Source organism: Mustela putorius, unplaced genomic scaffold (genome assembly GCF_011764305.1).
Source record: "Mustela putorius furo isolate JIRA1106 unplaced genomic scaffold, ASM1176430v1.1 tig00003899_pilon_pilon_pilon, whole genome shotgun sequence".
Classification (NCBI taxonomy): domain Eukaryota; kingdom Metazoa; phylum Chordata; class Mammalia; order Carnivora; family Mustelidae; genus Mustela; species Mustela putorius.
The window spans coordinates 21,022,069-21,039,484 of NW_025422048.1; positions in this window are offsets into that span (position 1 = coordinate 21,022,069).

Consider the following 17,416-nt stretch of genomic DNA (forward strand, 5'->3'; position numbering starts at 1 on the left):
AGTAACTGCAACATCTCAAAAATATTTGGGTAAGAAAATGTTTCAAGGGCATTTAGGCAAGTAAACTTGCTAACTGACTAGATTTTCTTCTTGTGATTTTCTCAGAAAAACTCCAGCAGACTGATCCTATCAATAACTTTATTTTCTACTTTATTTCAAAAGATAGAGCTAGACTGTCTCAGACTAGCTACATAAAACAAAAACAAAAACAAAACTGGTTAAGAGAGCTTGCTGGAAGTCTTATAGTGACCTCTACGAACCTTTTACCTATTCTAAAAAAAGTAAAACCAATGCTAACTGGCCTGACATACGGAACAAAATTGGAGAAAGTTCTTCCAGAAGCTCCTAGGTTACCATGTGTAGAGTGGCATTCACACAGGCTTACTAGTCCAAAAGCCTGTTAAAGTCGCAAGCATTCACTGAGTGTTTAGTAATTATGGAGTACACTTATGCTAATGAGAACAGATTTACAAATTAGCAATGCATTTTAACGATTTAATTATAATCCTGAAATGATATACAAGGGATGAAATTGTACACTGCAATGCTGTTACTGATCAGAGCAGCTTTGTATTATTACTATTTTTAAAGGTGTGCACACATATGTGGGAGGAGAGGGAAGAAATTTATAGGAGTTCTAGGAATACTCATGTAATAGATCCCTAGCTTATAATAAAATAACTAGAGCAGAAAAACTGCAGCACTGTAAACTCAACAGAAGGGATTTCTAAGAAGTGTTCAGTTTCTGAAAGGATAAACTGAGTAAGGGGCCATCTACCTCCAAATGCCATCCCCTAATAAAAGTCAGTCAATGAAGGATTTTGTTGAAATTAGTATTTAACCAGTGTTAAGGCATAGTAAACCACTAAGAGTCAAAGACAATGTAACAGTAAATAGCTATTAAGAAAGTCATTTATCTGAATTGCTTATTTAGCATTTACTGTCATTTAGTTGGAGCGAAATACCCAGGGGATACAGAAAGCTTGACAGAGATTTAGCAGAGGAAAGAGGAGAAAGAGCTGCAGAATGAGGTTGTGTTTAGGCCTTCTCTGGCTTTAGGTGTCACAAAGCAAGATGGCATCAGGGCCAAGAGACAGAATCAAAGATAAAGTTTATCCACTTCTCAATTTGGCTGTGGTTAGTCCTATTATTCACTTTACCAGGAAACCTGAAACTAGAGAGATAATCCCTTTATATTTTTATAACAATTTCTAATTTTATAATGAGCTCTGTTTCTTATCACTCTGATCTCCACAGAACCCTGTGAAGTTATCAGGGTCAGGTTTTATTATATCTATTTGGCAAATAGTCACCTCCATTTTCATTTTCTCTTTTGTGGTGGCTCATTCTTCAGCAGAGAAGAGGCTCAAGGAATTGGATAGGTACTTAAACTGCCAACTGGAAACAAAGAGAACATTTACTACACTATCTGGATTACATGAAAAAACTGCTTTATTGAGGTATACTTGACATACATAATAAGACTGTGCAATTTAAAGTGTACTATTTGATAAATTGTGGTATATTTATATAACTGTGAAACCATTACCACAATCAAGATGATGAGCATATTCAATACTTCCAAAAGTTTACTTATGTCCCTTTGTAACTCTTCCTGCCCTGTCCTCCCTGTTCTGATTGTTTTTTCTTTCTTTTCCTTGTTTTGGGTTTTATGTGCTCCTCTTCTGGCTTCTTAAGGTAAAAGCTGAGGTCATTGATTTGAGATCTTTCTTATAAAATAGGCATTTAGTGTTATATATTTCCCTTTAAGTACTACTTTGGTGGTAACCCCAACCATTGTTAGGTTGTATTTTCATTTGGTTAAAAATACTTTCTGATTTCCCTTTTGAATTCTTCTTTGACTCATGGGTTATATAGGAGTGTAGTATTTACTTTCCAGATATTAGGGAGTTTTCCAGATACTTTCTGTTGCTTATTTATAATTTAATTCCATTGTGAACAAAGAATATAATTTTTATGACTTGAATCTTTTGAATTCATCAAGACTTGTTTTATGGTCCATAATATGGTTGTCTTGGTAATGTTCTATGTGTACCTAAAAATAGTTTGTATTCTGCCATTGAGTGGAGTGCTTTAAAAGAATAAATTAGGTAAAATTGTTTGGCAGTGTTCTTAAAATATTTTATATCGTGATTTTCTGCCTAATTAATTCATTTTATCAGTTGTTGAGAGAGAAATGTTGAAATCTCCAACTATAATTGTGAATTTATCTGTTTTTCCTTGCATTTTTTTCTGTCTTTGTTTAATGTGTATTAGAATTATGTTATTAGGGGCATAAATGTTTAAGGTTGCTATGTCATCTTGATGAATTGACCCTTTTATCATTATGAAATAGTTTCTTTATTCCTGATAATATTCCAAAATCTAATTTTCCTGATAGTAATCTTGATAGTCAACTTTCTTTTGATTAATGTTGATGTGATATATGCTTTCTATCCTTTTACTTTTAACCTACCTATATTTATCTAAACATAGGCATATATTTATGTGTTTCTGATAGGCATCATGTAGTGTTGGGTCTTGCTTTTCTATTCTATCTGATGATCTTGGCCTTTAGATTCAGGTATTTAGACCATTTACTTATAATGTGACCAATGATATGATTAGGTTCAATTTTATCATCTTGCTATTTGTTTTCTATTTGTCCATCTGTTCTCTGTTCCCCTTTCCTCTTTTTCTACCTTATATTGGATTAGACATTTAAATATTTATAATATTTATATTTATAAATATATAAATATTTACATAAATATTATAAATATTAAATTAATTAATTAATTAAATATTATAAATATTGAATTAAAATTATAAATATTAAATTAAATATTTTTATAATTCTGTTTTTCTTTCCCTTGGTGCTACCCAACTTATTAGCTATAACTCTTTTTTTTCCTCTTGGTGGTTACTTTTTTTTTTTTAAAGATTTTATTTATTCATTTGACAGACAGAGATCACAAGTAGGCTGAGAGGCAAGCAGAGAGAGGGGAGGAAGCAGGCTCCCTGCTGAGCAGAGAGCCTGATGCGGGACTTGATCCCAGGACCCCAGGATCATGACTTGAGCTGAAGGCACAGGCTTTAAGCGACTGAGCCACCCAGGCACCTCAGGTTACTTTTGAATTTATAGCAAATATCTTTAATCACGGTGTACCTTCAAGTTATGTTATATCACTTCATATAGGGTATGAGAACTTTTCAATATTTTAATTTCTATTTCTCTCATTCTTACATTTGTACTTTTATTGGCATACATTTTACTTTTTTCTTTTTATTTATTATATTGTGTTTGTCACCATATAGTACATAATTTGTTTTTGATGTAGTGTTCCATGATTCATTGTTTGCATATAACACCCAGAGCTCCATGCAATATGTGCCCTCCTTAATACCAATCACTGGGTTAACCCATTCCCCTCACCTCTCTCCCTCAATCCTCAGTTTGTATCCTGGAGTCCATAGTCTTTCATGGTTCATCTCCCCTACTGATTCTCACCCCCCTTCATTTTTCCCTTCCTTGTCCTAAGTCCTCCATGCTCTTCTTTATGTCCCACATATAAGTGAAACCATATGATAATTGTCTTTCTCTGCTTGATTTATTTCACTTAGGATAATCTCCAGTTCCATCAACATTGATGTAAATGGTGGGTATTCATCCTTTCTGATGGCTAAGTAATATTCCATTGTGTATATGGACCACATCTTCTTTAGCCATTCTCTGTTGAAGGGCATCTCGGCTCCTTCCACAGTTTGGCTATTGTGGATTTTGCTACTGTAAATATTTGTGTGCAGGTGATCTTTCTTTTCACTACATCTGTAACTTTGGGGTAAATACCTAGTAGTGCAATTGCTGGGTCATAGGGTAGTTATATTTTTAAGTTTTTGAGGAACTTCCACACTGTTTTCCAAAGTGGCTGTACCAACTTGCATTCCCACCAACAGTGAAAGAAGGTTCTCTTTTCTCCACTACCTCTCCAATATTTGTTTTTTCCTGTCTTGATAATCTTTGTCATTGTAACTGGTGTAAGGAGATATCACAATGTGGTGTTAATTTGAATTCCTGATGGCTAATGATGTTGAACATTTTTTCATGTGTGTGTTAGCCATTTGTATGTCATCTTTGTGGAAGTGTCTGTTCATGTCTTCTGCCCATGTTTAGACTTGATTATTTGTTTTTTTGGGGGGGGTTGAGTTTTTGAGTTTGAGAAGATCTTTATAGATCTTGGATACCAGTCCTTTATCTTAATGTCATTTGCAAATATCTTCTCTCATTCTGTGGGTTTCCTCTTTGTTGTGTTGACTGTTTCCTTTGCTGTGCAGAAACACTTTATTTTGAAGAAAACCCAAAAGTTCATTTCTGCTTTTGTTTCCCTTGTTATTGGAGATGTGTCCTGAAAGAAATTGCTGTGGCCTATGTCAAAGAGGTTACCACCTATGTTCTCCTCTAGGATTTTGATGGATTCCTGTCTGATACTGAGGTCTTTCATCCATTTTGAGTTGATCTTTGTGTATGGTGTAAGAGAGTGGTCAAGTTTCGTTCTTCTGTATATAGCTATATATGCTTTTCATTTTTTTATCATATTTTATTATAACTTCATTTGTAATAGAAAAGGTATATACGGTATTACCACCCCAAGGGAAACGTTTGTGTAGTTATTACCTATTTTTTCATTCATTTATTCACTCATTTATTTTGTATGTATGTATGCACTTATTTATTTTTATTAACATATGATGTATTATTTGCCCCAGGGGTACAGGTCTGTGTATCGTCAGGCTTACATATTTCACATCAGTCACCATAGCACATACCCTCCCCAATGTACATAACCCAGGCATGCTATCCCAGAAACCCTCAGTTTATTTTGTGAGATTAATTTTCTCTTATGCGCTGTCTCTCTCCCAATCCCATCTTGTTTCATTTTTTCCTTCTCTACTTCCCACAACCCTCCCCTCTGCCTCTCAAATTCCTCAACCACAGAGGTCATATGATAATCATCTTTCTCTGATTGACTTATTTTGCTAACCATAATACCCTCTAGTTTTATTCATGTAGGTGCAAATGGCAAGATTTCATTTCTTTTGATGGCTGCATAGTATTCCACTGTGTATATATATCACTTCTTCTTTATCCATGCATCTGTTGATGGACATCTAGGTTCTTTCCACAGTTTGGCTATTGCGGACATTGCTGCTATAAGCATTCAGGTGCACGTGCCACTTGAGATCACTATATTTCTGTCTTTAGGGTAAATACCCAGTAGTGTGATTGCTGGGTCATAAGGTAGCTATATTTTTAACTTTTTAAGGAACCTCCATGATGTTTTCCAAAGTGGTTGCACCAGCTTGCATTCCCACCAACAGTGTAGGAGGGTTCCCCTTTCTCTGCAACCTCGCCAGCATCTGTCATTTCCTGACTTGTTAATTTTAGCCATTCTGACTGGTGTGAGGTGGTATCTCATTGTTGTTTTGATTTGTATTTCCGTGATGCCAAGTGATGTGGAGTAGTTTTTCACGTGTCTATTGACCATTGGATGTCTTGTTTGCAGAAATGTCTGTTTATGTCTTCTGCCCATTTCTTGAGTGCATTATGTGTTCCTTGGGTGTTGAGTTTAAGTTCTTTATAGATTTTGGATACTATCCCTTTTTCTGATATGTCATTTGTAAATATCTTCTCCCATTCTGTCAGTTGTCTTTTGGTTTTGTTAACTGTTTCCTTTGCTGTGCAAAAGCTTTTGATCTTGATGAAGTCCCAGTAGTTAACTTTTTCCCTTGTTTCCCTTGCTTTTGGTGATATTTCTAGGAAGAATTTACTGAGGTTGAGTTCGAAGAGGTTGCTGCCCGTGTTTTCCTCAAGGATTTTGATGGATTCCTTTCTCACACTGAGGTTTTTCATCCCTTTTGAATCTGTTTTTGTGTGTGGTATAAGGAAATGGTCCAATTCCATTCTTCTGCATGTGCTTGTCCAATTTTCCAAACACCATTTGTTAAAGAGACTTTTATCCTCTGTACATTCTTTCCTACTTTGTCAAAGATTAGTCGACTATAGAGTTGAGGGTCCATTTCTGGGCTCTCTATTCTGTTCCATTGATCTATGTGTCTGTTTTTGTGCCAGTACCATACTGTCTTGATGATGACAGCTTTGTAATAGAGCTTGAAGTCTGGAATTGTGATGCCGCCAACTTTGGCTTTCTTTTTCAATATTCCTTTGGCTATTCGAGGTCTTTTCTGGTTCCATATATATTTTAGGATTATTTGTTCCCTTTCTTTGATAAAAATGCTGATATTTTGATAGGGATTGCATTAAATGTGTAGATTGCTTTAGGTAGTAAAGACATTTCACAATATTTGTTCTTCCAATCCAGGAGCATGGGAAGTTTTTCCATTTCTTTGTGTCTTCCTCAATTTATTTCATGAGTACTTTATAGTTTTCTGAGTATAGATTCTTTGCCTCTTTGGTTAAGTTTATTCCTAGGTATCTTATAATTTCAAGTGCAATTGTAAATGGGATCAACTCTTAATTTCTCATTCTTCTGTCTTGCTGTTGGTGTATAGAAATGTCACTGATTTCTGTGCATTGATTTTATATCCTGACATTTTACTGAATTCTGGTATGAGTTTTGGCAGTTTTAGAGTAGAACTTTTTGGCTTTTCCACATAAAGTATCATGTTACTTCATAGAGTCACAGTTTGACTTCTTCATTGCCAATTTGGATGCCTTTTATTTCTTTTTGTTGTGTGATTGCCAAGGGTGGGTCTTCTAGTGCTATGTTGAATAGCAGTGGTGATAGTGGCTATCTCTGCTGTGTTCCTGACCTTAGGGGAAAAGCTGTCAGATTTTCCACATTGAGAATGATACTCTCTGTGGGTGTTTCATAGATGGCTTTGATGATATTGAGGTATGTGCCCTCTGTCCCTTCATTTTGAAGAGTTTTGATCAAGAAAGAATGGTGTATTTGTCAAATGCTTTTTCAGCTTCTACTGAGAGTATCCTATGGTTCTTGTTCTCTCTTTCATTAATGTATTGTATCATTGATTGATTTGCAGATGTTGAACTCACCTTGCAGCCCAGGAAAAAATCCCACTTAGTCGTGGTGAATAATGCTTTTAAAGTACTGTTGGATCCTGTTGGCTAGTATTTTGGTGAGAAGTTTTGTGTCCATGTTCATCAAGGATAATGGTCTGTAATTCTTTTTGATGGGATCTTTGTCTGATTTTGGTATCAGGGTAATGCTAGCCTCATAAAATGGGTTTGGAAATTTTCCTTCCATTTCTATTTTTTGGAACAATTTCAGAAGAACAGGAATTAGTTCTTCTTTAAATGTTTGGTAGAATTCCCCTGGGAAACCATCGGGCTCTTGGCTCTTGTTTGTTTGGAGATTTTTGATGACTGCATCAGTCTTCTTACTGGTTATGGGTCTGTTCAGCTTTACTATTTCTTTCTGGTTCCGTTTTGGTAGTTTATATGGCCCTAGGAATGCATCCATTTCATCCAGATTGTCAAATTTGTTGGCATATAGCTGCTCGTATTATGTTCTTAAAATTGTATTTCTTTGGTATCAGTTGTGATATTTCCTCTTTCATTCAGGATTTTATTAATTTGGGTCTTTTCTCTTTTCTTTTTGATAAGTCTGGCCAGGGATTTATCAGTCTTATTATTTCTGTCAAAGAACAAGCTTCTAGTTTTTTGTGGATTTGTTCTAGTGTTCTTTTGGTTCGTATTTCTTTGATCTCCACTCTTATTATTTCTCTTCTCTTGTTGGGTTTAGGCTTTCATTGCTGTTCTTTCTCAGCTCCTTTAGGTGTATGGTTAGGTTGTGTACTTGAGACCTTTCTTCTTTCTTGACTAAGGCTTAGATCACTATATACTTTTCTCTCAGGACCACCTTTGCTGTGTCCCAAAGATTTTGAACAGTTGTTGTTTTCATTTTCATTCAGTTCCATGAATTTTTTCAATTCTTTAATTTCCTGGTTGACCCACTAATTCATGAGTAGGATGCTCTTTAGCCTCCATGTATTTGAGTTCTTTCAAACATTCCTCTTTTGATTGAGTTCTAGTTTCAGAGCACTGTGGTCTGAAAAGATGCAGGGCATGATCCCAATCTTTTGGTATGAGTTGAGACCTGATTTATGACCCAGGATGTGATCTATTCTGGAGAATGTTCCATGTGCCTTAGAGAAGAATGTGTATTCTGTTGCTTTGGGAGGGAATGTTCTGAATATATCTGTGATGTCCATCTGGTCCAGTGTGTTATTTAAGGCCTGTATTTCCTTGTTGATCTTTTGCTTGGATGATCTTTCCATTTCAGTGAGGGGGGTGTTAAAGTCCCCTACTGTTATTGTATTATTGTCGATGTATTTCTTTGTTTTTGTTACTTGGTTTCCATAATTGGATGCTCCTATGTTAGGGGCATAGATATTTAAAATTGTTAGATCTTCTTATTGGACCAACCCTTTGAGTATGAGATAGTGTCCTTCCTTTTCTCCTATTATAGTCTTTGGCTTAAAATGTAATTTATTTGATATACGGATTGCCACCTCAGCTCTCTTTTGATGTCCATTAGCATGGTAAATTGTTTTCCACCCCCTTACTTTCAATCTGGAAGTATATTTGGGTCTAAAATGAGTTTCTTGTAGACAGCATATTATTGGTATTGTGTGTGTGTGTGTGTGTGTGTGTGTAATGAATTCTGATACCCTGTGTCTTTTGATTGGGTCATTTAGTCTATTTCCATGCAGGGTAATTATTGAATGATATGAATTTAGTGCCAGTATATTGCCTGTAAGGTGACTGTTACTGTATATTGTCTCTGTTACTTTCTAGTCCATCACTTTTAGGCTTTCTCTTTGCTTAGAGGAGCCCTTTCAATATTTCCTGTAGGGTTGGTTTAGTGTTTGCAAATTCTTTAATTTTTGTTTGTCCTGGAAGCTTTTGATCTCTCCTTCAATTTTCAGTGGCAGCCTAGCTGGATATAGTATTCTTGGCTGTATAGTTTTCTCATTTGGTGCTCTGAATATATCATGCCATTCCTTTCTGGCTTGCCTGGTCTCTGTGGATAAGTTTGCTGCAATCTAATATTTCTACCATTGTATGCTACAAACCTCTTTTCCAAGCTGCTTTCAGGATTTTCTCTTTGTCACTAAGACTTATAAGTTTTACCATTAGATGATTGGGTAGACCTATCTTTATTGATTTTGAGGACTGTTCTTTCTGCGTGTTGGATTTTGATGCTTGTTATCTTTGCCATATTAGGGGAATTCTCTACTATAATTTTCTCCTATATTCCTTCTGCCCCTCTCTCTCTCTTTCTTCTTCTTCTGGGATCCTAGTTATTCTAATATTGTTTCATCTTATGATATCACTTATCTTTTGAATTCTTCCCTCCTGGTCCAATATTTGTTTGTCTCTCTTTTGGTCAGCTTCTTTATTCTCCATCATTTGGTCTTCTATATCACTAATTCACTTCTGTCTCATTTATTCTAGGATTAAGTGCCTCCACTTTTGATTGAAACTCATTAATAGTTTTTTTTTTAATTTCAACTGGGTTAGATTTTAGTTCTTTTATTTCTCCAGAAAGAGATTTTATTTCTTCAGAAAGGGATTCTTTAATTCCTCATGCTTTCTTCAAGCACAGCTAGTACCTTGATAATCATCATTCTGAACTCTAGTTGTGACTTGATACTAATGTCTGTATTAATTAGGTCCCTAGCTGTCAGTATTGCCTCTTGTTCTTTTTTTGTGATGAGTTTTCCACATTGTCATTTTATCCAGATAAGAATAGATGGATGAGAGAACAAAATAATAAAAGGGTGGTAAAGACCCCAGAAAAATATAAATTTTAAAGAAAGGAAAACATATATTTACAAAAATTAGGGTCAAGACAGTGAAGGAATGGAATATGACTGTAAAGATGAAAATTAAAAAGGATTCTAAAAAGGAATTGATAAGATAAGTTGGTTGGAGAAAGAAAAAAAAAGAGGAGAGAATATGATCAGGTTGGAGACTAGAACAAAGCCATGTGCTAGATTTAGGGTATATCTTGATCTATTAGAAGAAATCCTATCCCAAAATTGTAAAGAAAGAAAAACCTATATGTATACAAAAAAATAAGGTTAAATACAATGAAGTTTATAATGTCTATAACATTGAAAATTTAAAAAGATTTAAATTAAATGAAAAATGTATTGATAAGATAAAATAGTTTAAAAATATTACAAAGGGAAAGAGGAAAGGTTTAAAAAACAGAATAAAATAAAATTAAAAAAATTTAACTTTGAAAGACTAAAGGATCATGGGAAAGAAGCCATTAATTCTATGTTGCTTTCCCCAGCTCCAGAGTTCCACAGCTCTTATTGATTGGTGAGCTTTGTCTTGGCTGGATGTTCTTGCTGATCTTCTGCAGGAGGGTCCTATTGCAGTGAGTATCAAATGTTTTTGCCTGAGGCGGAATTTCACTGTCCTTGCCAGGGGCCAGGCTAAGTAATCTGCTGGGGTTCATTTTCAATAGCTTTTGTTCTTTGAATGCTTTCTGTGGAGCTTTAGAGGATGGGAATGAAAATGGTGGCCTCCCAATTTTCAGCCCAGTAGGAGCTGATAGCTTGGGGCCCCATGCCTCAGAGAAAAGCAATCAATCCCTCCTGTCTCTTGATCTCCAGCTGCACTCTGTGATCACCTGGGCTGTGACTGAGTGTTTCTATCTCTGGTGCACATACCTGTTTGGAATCCCTAAACCCAGCAGATTCCTGCTGCGTGCTCCTACACTGCTTCTCCTGGAGGAGGAGGGAGGAAGGAGGGGTTCTCTCTGGATCTGCCACCTGTGGGGTTCCTGCTCGAAGAGCAGTGGTCCAACTCTGTCTTGGATCGTAGTTTAAGGTCACCCAGAGCTGAAAGCACACTCCTCAGCTTTGTGTCTGTAGTCAGCTTCCCTACTCCAATACCTGGCAGCTCTGCCATACTCAGACACCCCTGGTCTTTCTGTGACCCTCTGGGTCCTGAGACCACACTGTCCCCATGAGGTTTCCACCCCCGCTTATCCTCTGGAACGATGTACCTTAGTGGAGCAGAGTTCTAAATGTTCTGATTTTGTGTTCCTCTGCTCTCTCACTTGTCAGGAGCCAGCCCCTTCCCCCATGGTCTATCTTCCCATCACTTCGGATTCATATCTCTGCATGTCCTACCTTTCAGAAAGTGGTTGATTTTCTTTTCTTAGAATTGCTTCTCTTCTCTTCTATTTCCTGTTGAGTTTGTAGGTGTTCAGAGTGATTTGATAACTATCTACCTGAACCCCTGGGGCCTAATGATATTTCAGTCTCCTACTCCTCCACCATCTTGCTTCCTTCCCCATGTTTTACTTTTGTATGTGTTATAAACCACACCACCTTGTTATTTTGTTTAGTCTATTAGGTTTTGAAGAGATTTTAAAAATAAGAAAAACCCATATATTTACCCATATAAATGCCATTTCCAGTATACTTTATTTCTTTGTTTAGATCCAAATTTCCATCTGGCATAATTTTTAATTTTCCTGACCCTTGCTGGTGGTAAGAAGGATATGCCTGTCTCAGAATTAGGCTTCTGAGGAGGAGGAGTAAATAATTCTTGTTGCACATATAAAATCATGGTTTGGTTTCAGGGATAATGACCTTCAGGTATGTGGTCATAGACTTTTCTTTGGAGGAGAGGGAAAATTTTGAACTCTTGTTTAGTGGAGTCCAGACATGATTACCTTAATGGAACAAAGAAACAAGCACTGGATGTTTATAAGAGAAGAAATAAGGAGTGGGTACATTGTCGCATCTTGGAACTTTACCTCCTGTTAGAACACTTGGTCTGCAATGGTTCTTTCTGATATGGCCCATTAGGGAACTCTTCATCAGATTCAAACATGGAAAGATATTTCTGAGCAGTGTAGTGGAAGAATTTGTAAAAATTCACCCAGGTGACTAGTATGGATAACATTTTGGGTGTATCATATGTTGTGGAATAGGACGAAAGAAATAGGAAATAAGGTCTCTGCTAACCTCCTACAGGTTTTTGTACTAATCCAGATTGAATATGATGACATTTTGTTATGACACTGACAATGGAGAACAAAGAAATTCATATAAGGAAGATAAAATTAAAATGTGAAGTCCTTGAATACCTAGTGGACCACAGCTACAATTGCAAGTTTTAGATTGCCTACCTCCAGACTTTCATGTAATAGAGAAATGAACTTCAGATTTGGGCTCTATCTTATAGCCAAACATAGTTTTAATTGATACATTTAGGTTGCTGTATGTTAAGATTCAGAACAGTCAACATACTCCTCTATCTTGACTAACTCAAAAAGCATTGGCTTATAAAAAGAGAAGTTTCTTAAGGGTGTTTCCATGTAAATACTAATCCCCACCTCATGAAAAGAGAGATACTTTGTTTCCCATTAAAGTATATATTTCTCTTTAGTCAATGATTCTCCAGAATGAATTTACAGAAGGTGTTAAATGATTTATTGAAATAATACATAAACTTTCAGAGGAAACAGGCTTTGGAGGAGGACTTGTTGCTGCTTAGGCATTCCCCATAGCCCTATTATTTGATGTAATGAGATGAACAGCAATTAGGAACAGAGTGGTTCCCATGATACTTAGTGCATTGGTTTTCTACTACAGCAAGTGGTTGGCAGAATAATGGCCTCCCAAAGATGCCCACATCTTAATCTTCAGAACCTATGAATATGTCACCTTACATGGCAAAAGGGACTTTGAAGATGTGATTAAATTAATGATCTCAAGATAAGGAAATAATTCTGGGTTATCTGGGTATGCACAGTGATATCTTAAGGTTCCTGATAAAATGAAGTTGGGAAGGTCAGAGTCAGAGAGGGAAGGATGGTAAAAATAAAATAAAGAAAAAAATAGGGGTCAGAGAGACAACAAAATGTTGAAGACAGAAGAACGGGTCATGAGCCAAGGAATATATGTGGCCTCTAGAAATTGGAAAAGGGAATGAAACTGGTTCTCCCCTAAAGCCTCCAGAAGGAAACATCCCTGCCAACACCTTGATTCTAGGACTTTTGACCTCCAGAACTGTGAGATAATAAACATGTGCTGTTTGAAGGTACTAAGTTTGTGGTGAGGTCCTATAGCAGCAATAGAAAATTAATACACCATGTCACAAATTACCACAGAGTTAGTGAGTTAAAACAGTACAAATTTGTTATCTCAGTTTCTGTAGGTCTGAAGTTTGGGCATGGCTTAAGTAGGTCTTCTGTACAGTTTCTTACAAAGCTGCAATCAAGGTGTCAGCCAACTGTATTGCAACTGAAATCCTGATTGGGAAAAAATCCATTTCTCCTAGATCATTCAGTTTGTTGGTAGACATTATCTTGCAGTTATTTAACTCAAGTTTGTTTTCTTAATGGCTCTGGACCACAGGCCACTTTCAGCAACTGGAGGCCGTTTGTAGTTCCTTTCCAGGTAGCCTTTTCTATTAGCCTTTTTATAACATGGGTGTGTGTGTGTGCATGCACTTGTGATCACAGGAGTGACATCCCATCCCTATTCCTATATAATTATATCTACAGCCAAAACTATATATATATATATATATATATATATATATATATATATATATTTACACACACACACACAATGCATTGTGTGTATAAATATTATGTAATCTAATCATAGAAGTGACAGCCCATCAACTTTTGCCTTTTTCTCTTATTGAGAAGCAAATTATGAGTCTTGCTTACACTCAGTGGGAGATGATTACACAGGGTGTGAACATGGGGGCCATTCTAAGCTCTATTTACTATACTTGGCATTAGAAGAATCAATGAAACAAGATGGGATTGGGAAGGAGACAAACCATGACTCTTAATCTTACAAAACAAACTGAGGGTTGCTGGGGGGAGGGGGGTTGGGAGGGGGGGTGGGGTTATGGACATTGGGGAGGGTATGTGCTTTGGTGAGTGCTGTGAAGTGTGTAAACCTGGCGATTCACAGACCTGTACCCCTGAGGATAAAAATACATGTTTATAAAAAAATAAAAAATTAAAAAAAAATCACAATGATTAATCAGTCCTATTGGCTGCTATCTAGTGAGATTTGGAATTAGGCAGAGAGCTTTGAGCTTGGCAGAGATGGGAAAGCTAAAGTCCATGAGAACATATATATGTTCCTCAAAAACACTTGTGCTAGAATGTTACTGCAACTTTACTTGTGACAGCTAAAAATAGGGAAACTACCCAATTCCCCTCAGTGGTGGAAAGGATAAATTAATATTACTTTGGGTAAATATACAATTAACAGAAATGAGAATAAACATTCTAAAACTATATCTGACCCATCTGAATAAAACTACATCTGACCCATATGAAACCTCTAAAACCTCAAAATAGTGAGCAAAGAAACTAGACACAAGTACATGCTCTAGGATTCAATTTATATTTATGTAAACCATAAAACACAAGAAGTTAATCTATGCTGGGAGAAGTCAGCATAGTTGTTATCCTTGGATGACAGTGATTAGAAGGGAACTGGAGCTTTTGAGATGCTAGTGTTTTAGTTTTTAGTCTGGGTATCAGTTACATGGATGCATTTAGGTTGTGAAAATTCATTCTGCTGGACACTTAGGATTTGTGTATTATCTTAAATATATATTATGCCTCAATTAAACGCTTTTCTTAAATCCAAACAGAAAAGAAAAAAAAAGCCAAGGTTTTGGCTGGTGGGATCCAGTAAGAGGTGTGAGAATGGCCTAAAGGAAGCAGGAACTATAGTAGAGTGGACTGGCCACTCCTATCAGGAAAAGGGCATGGGATTACAGTCAGGGAACTGAATGGAGTAGGCACTGGGCACACTGTCAGGAGGTATATGATACTCCTCAAACCCTGCATTCAAACCCCAGTGTAGGTGGTCTTGAGGGTGCTGCTATTTACAGCTTCTCCTCTGTTACCAATGATACTTTTTATTTTTAATTTAATTTTTCTTAATTTTTTTAAAGTAGGCTCCATGCCAGGCCTAAATGCCTTGAACTCATGACCCTGAGATCAAGACTTGAGCTGAGATCAAGTGTCAGATACTTAACTGACTCAGCCACCCAGGCACCCCAAGGATACTTTTTAAAGCAAACTGTCTTTGAATGGGTAAAATGGAACAACCATTTCCTACCCCCCCACACACACCCTGAGGCCCCTAATAAACTAGTAGTATGACTTCGAGGAGCCTTCTGTACCTATGAGAAACCTATCTTGGCTGGGTTCTTGAGTGGCCTGTCTTTTTGTGTGCTCACTGTAATCTGTCAGCTGATGCTAGGGGAAAGCAGCAGGGCCTAAAATGGGAACAAAAACTCACAAAGACTTTCTGAGGCAATTAGGTACCCCAAAGGAGTATTCTGGTTTGTGACTTCAAGTCACAGTCTTCATCTTGTCCTTTGTGGACCTTTTATTTACTTTTAGGACTCTACTTCCTACTGGAGTCCAGAGGAAGCAGCAAGAGGGTGGCAGAAAGCCAGAGTCCTTCACGAATGAGCTCTTTATCTTTCTTCTACAGAAGCTCTGTGAGGAAATAGCATCTTGGTCTGTCCCTTAAGCAGTCTCATTGTCAAAGGCTCAATAGAATTCTCCTTCTGAACAAAGGGAGATACATTTCTTTATCTCTCTAATTAATGCTTAGACTTAAAAATTCTGTTTTGTCTGCAGCCTAGAGGATGAACTACCTGGAAAAAGTATTTTTCTTTGGAAGAAAAAAAACGTTGATGCCATCTCTGCTGAATTGATTTTTACATCAGTCAGGGAGCTTGATAAATAGAGATTCAGAAAAAAACATTCCAGGGGGTATATTCTGCCCCAGACTAGACATTCAGGCTCCAATTCCCATTATCTAGCAGTCCAGTGGGTTGAAATGGAGCAAATGCAGATCACTGTAAGCTACACTAAATATGTGTTACACCAACCACTGTTTAATATGTACAATGCTTTCTGCCTTCACAGTTATGTATTTTCTAGTCACGTGCCAAAAGAACAATCATCAAAATATAGTGTGCTGGTGGGGAGCAGAACCACATATAGAATGCATTAAAACTTTCTGTCTCCTAGATCAATTCTAAATTGACCCTGCTGGCTTAGGGAACTCAGTACATGGATCTGCTAAAGCTTATCTCCTAAATAAATCTCTTTTTTCCCCATTTCATCCTTTTCACCACATTCTATCCCTACTCTTTCTGTTTTTTTTTTTTTTTCTGTCTCATTGCCTGTCTCCTCCCTGCTTCTTTCCAGGTGGACTATGATGCTTTCCTTGTTTTTACAAAAACAAGTAAAAATTAGGCTACAGCACCACTAAGTGATGAGCATTTTATGTTGATAAAATAATGTTTCAAAATAGTTTAGGAAAACACACAAGATCTTTGTGACATGCATGGCCAGAGAATATTCTAGAAATTGAATAGCTGATGGCTTGTATTCCCTATATTGTAAAGTGTAATCTTCAACTATTAGAGAGACTATGGACATAAAGTGGTAGGTACCGAGGAGAGAGAGAAGCCAGGTAATGGAGCAAATTTTTTATATTCTGTTGCCTTAGAAAATAGGAGACATGTTTCTATAATTCATGTAAGGTTTGTACTCATTAGATTCTCTCCTGAGACCAAAAGATCCTCTCCAGAGCCAGAAAATTAATGTTTCATCCAGAGACATTATTATACTTTATTGCAGAAATGCCAGTCTTGCCTTCTTCCCTTAGATTGGAATGCCATTTCTCCAGAGAACCTGACACAGTATGGCTCTTCTGTACCACTCTTGGTTAGATGCTTACAGTTACCCTATGCACACTTTTGGCCTAGGCTTTCCTATTGGTGTCCATCACAAAATCTCATCTGGTTGAGAGGTTTGGGGCATGAAGCTTCATGATCTAACACAGCAACACTGACTAACCAGGACACACAACTCCAAGGAGGAAATAGAAAGGAAGTTGATAGAGGAGTGAGTGAGGGACTTGGTAGAATAGAAGCTGGAGCCCATTAGCCTTGGAAGTGTCCCAGAGCCTGCACACTGAGGCTTTGCCCCAGAGGAGCTGTTCTGTTTTTCCTGACCATTCCAGATCAGTTCACTTTCTATATCCACCCTTGTGGAATTTTGTTTGTTTGCTTCAGAGGACTTTCTCTTGCCTGAAGCTTCTAGTTGTAACTTTTTGGTTTGAATTTTATGGTGGCCATCATACAGATTCTGTAACCTCAAGTTCTCTCACTTGGGAATTCAGAGTTGTAAGGTTGTATGAAACCTCTATATAAAGACATTAGTACTGCTGTCCCCACTAACTGAAAGCATTATAACAAAGAAAAAAAAATGAAGGGGCAGTTAAAGGAGACAGTAAGGAAGACAGATGTATGAACAAATATAACATTCCATACCCTCTCATT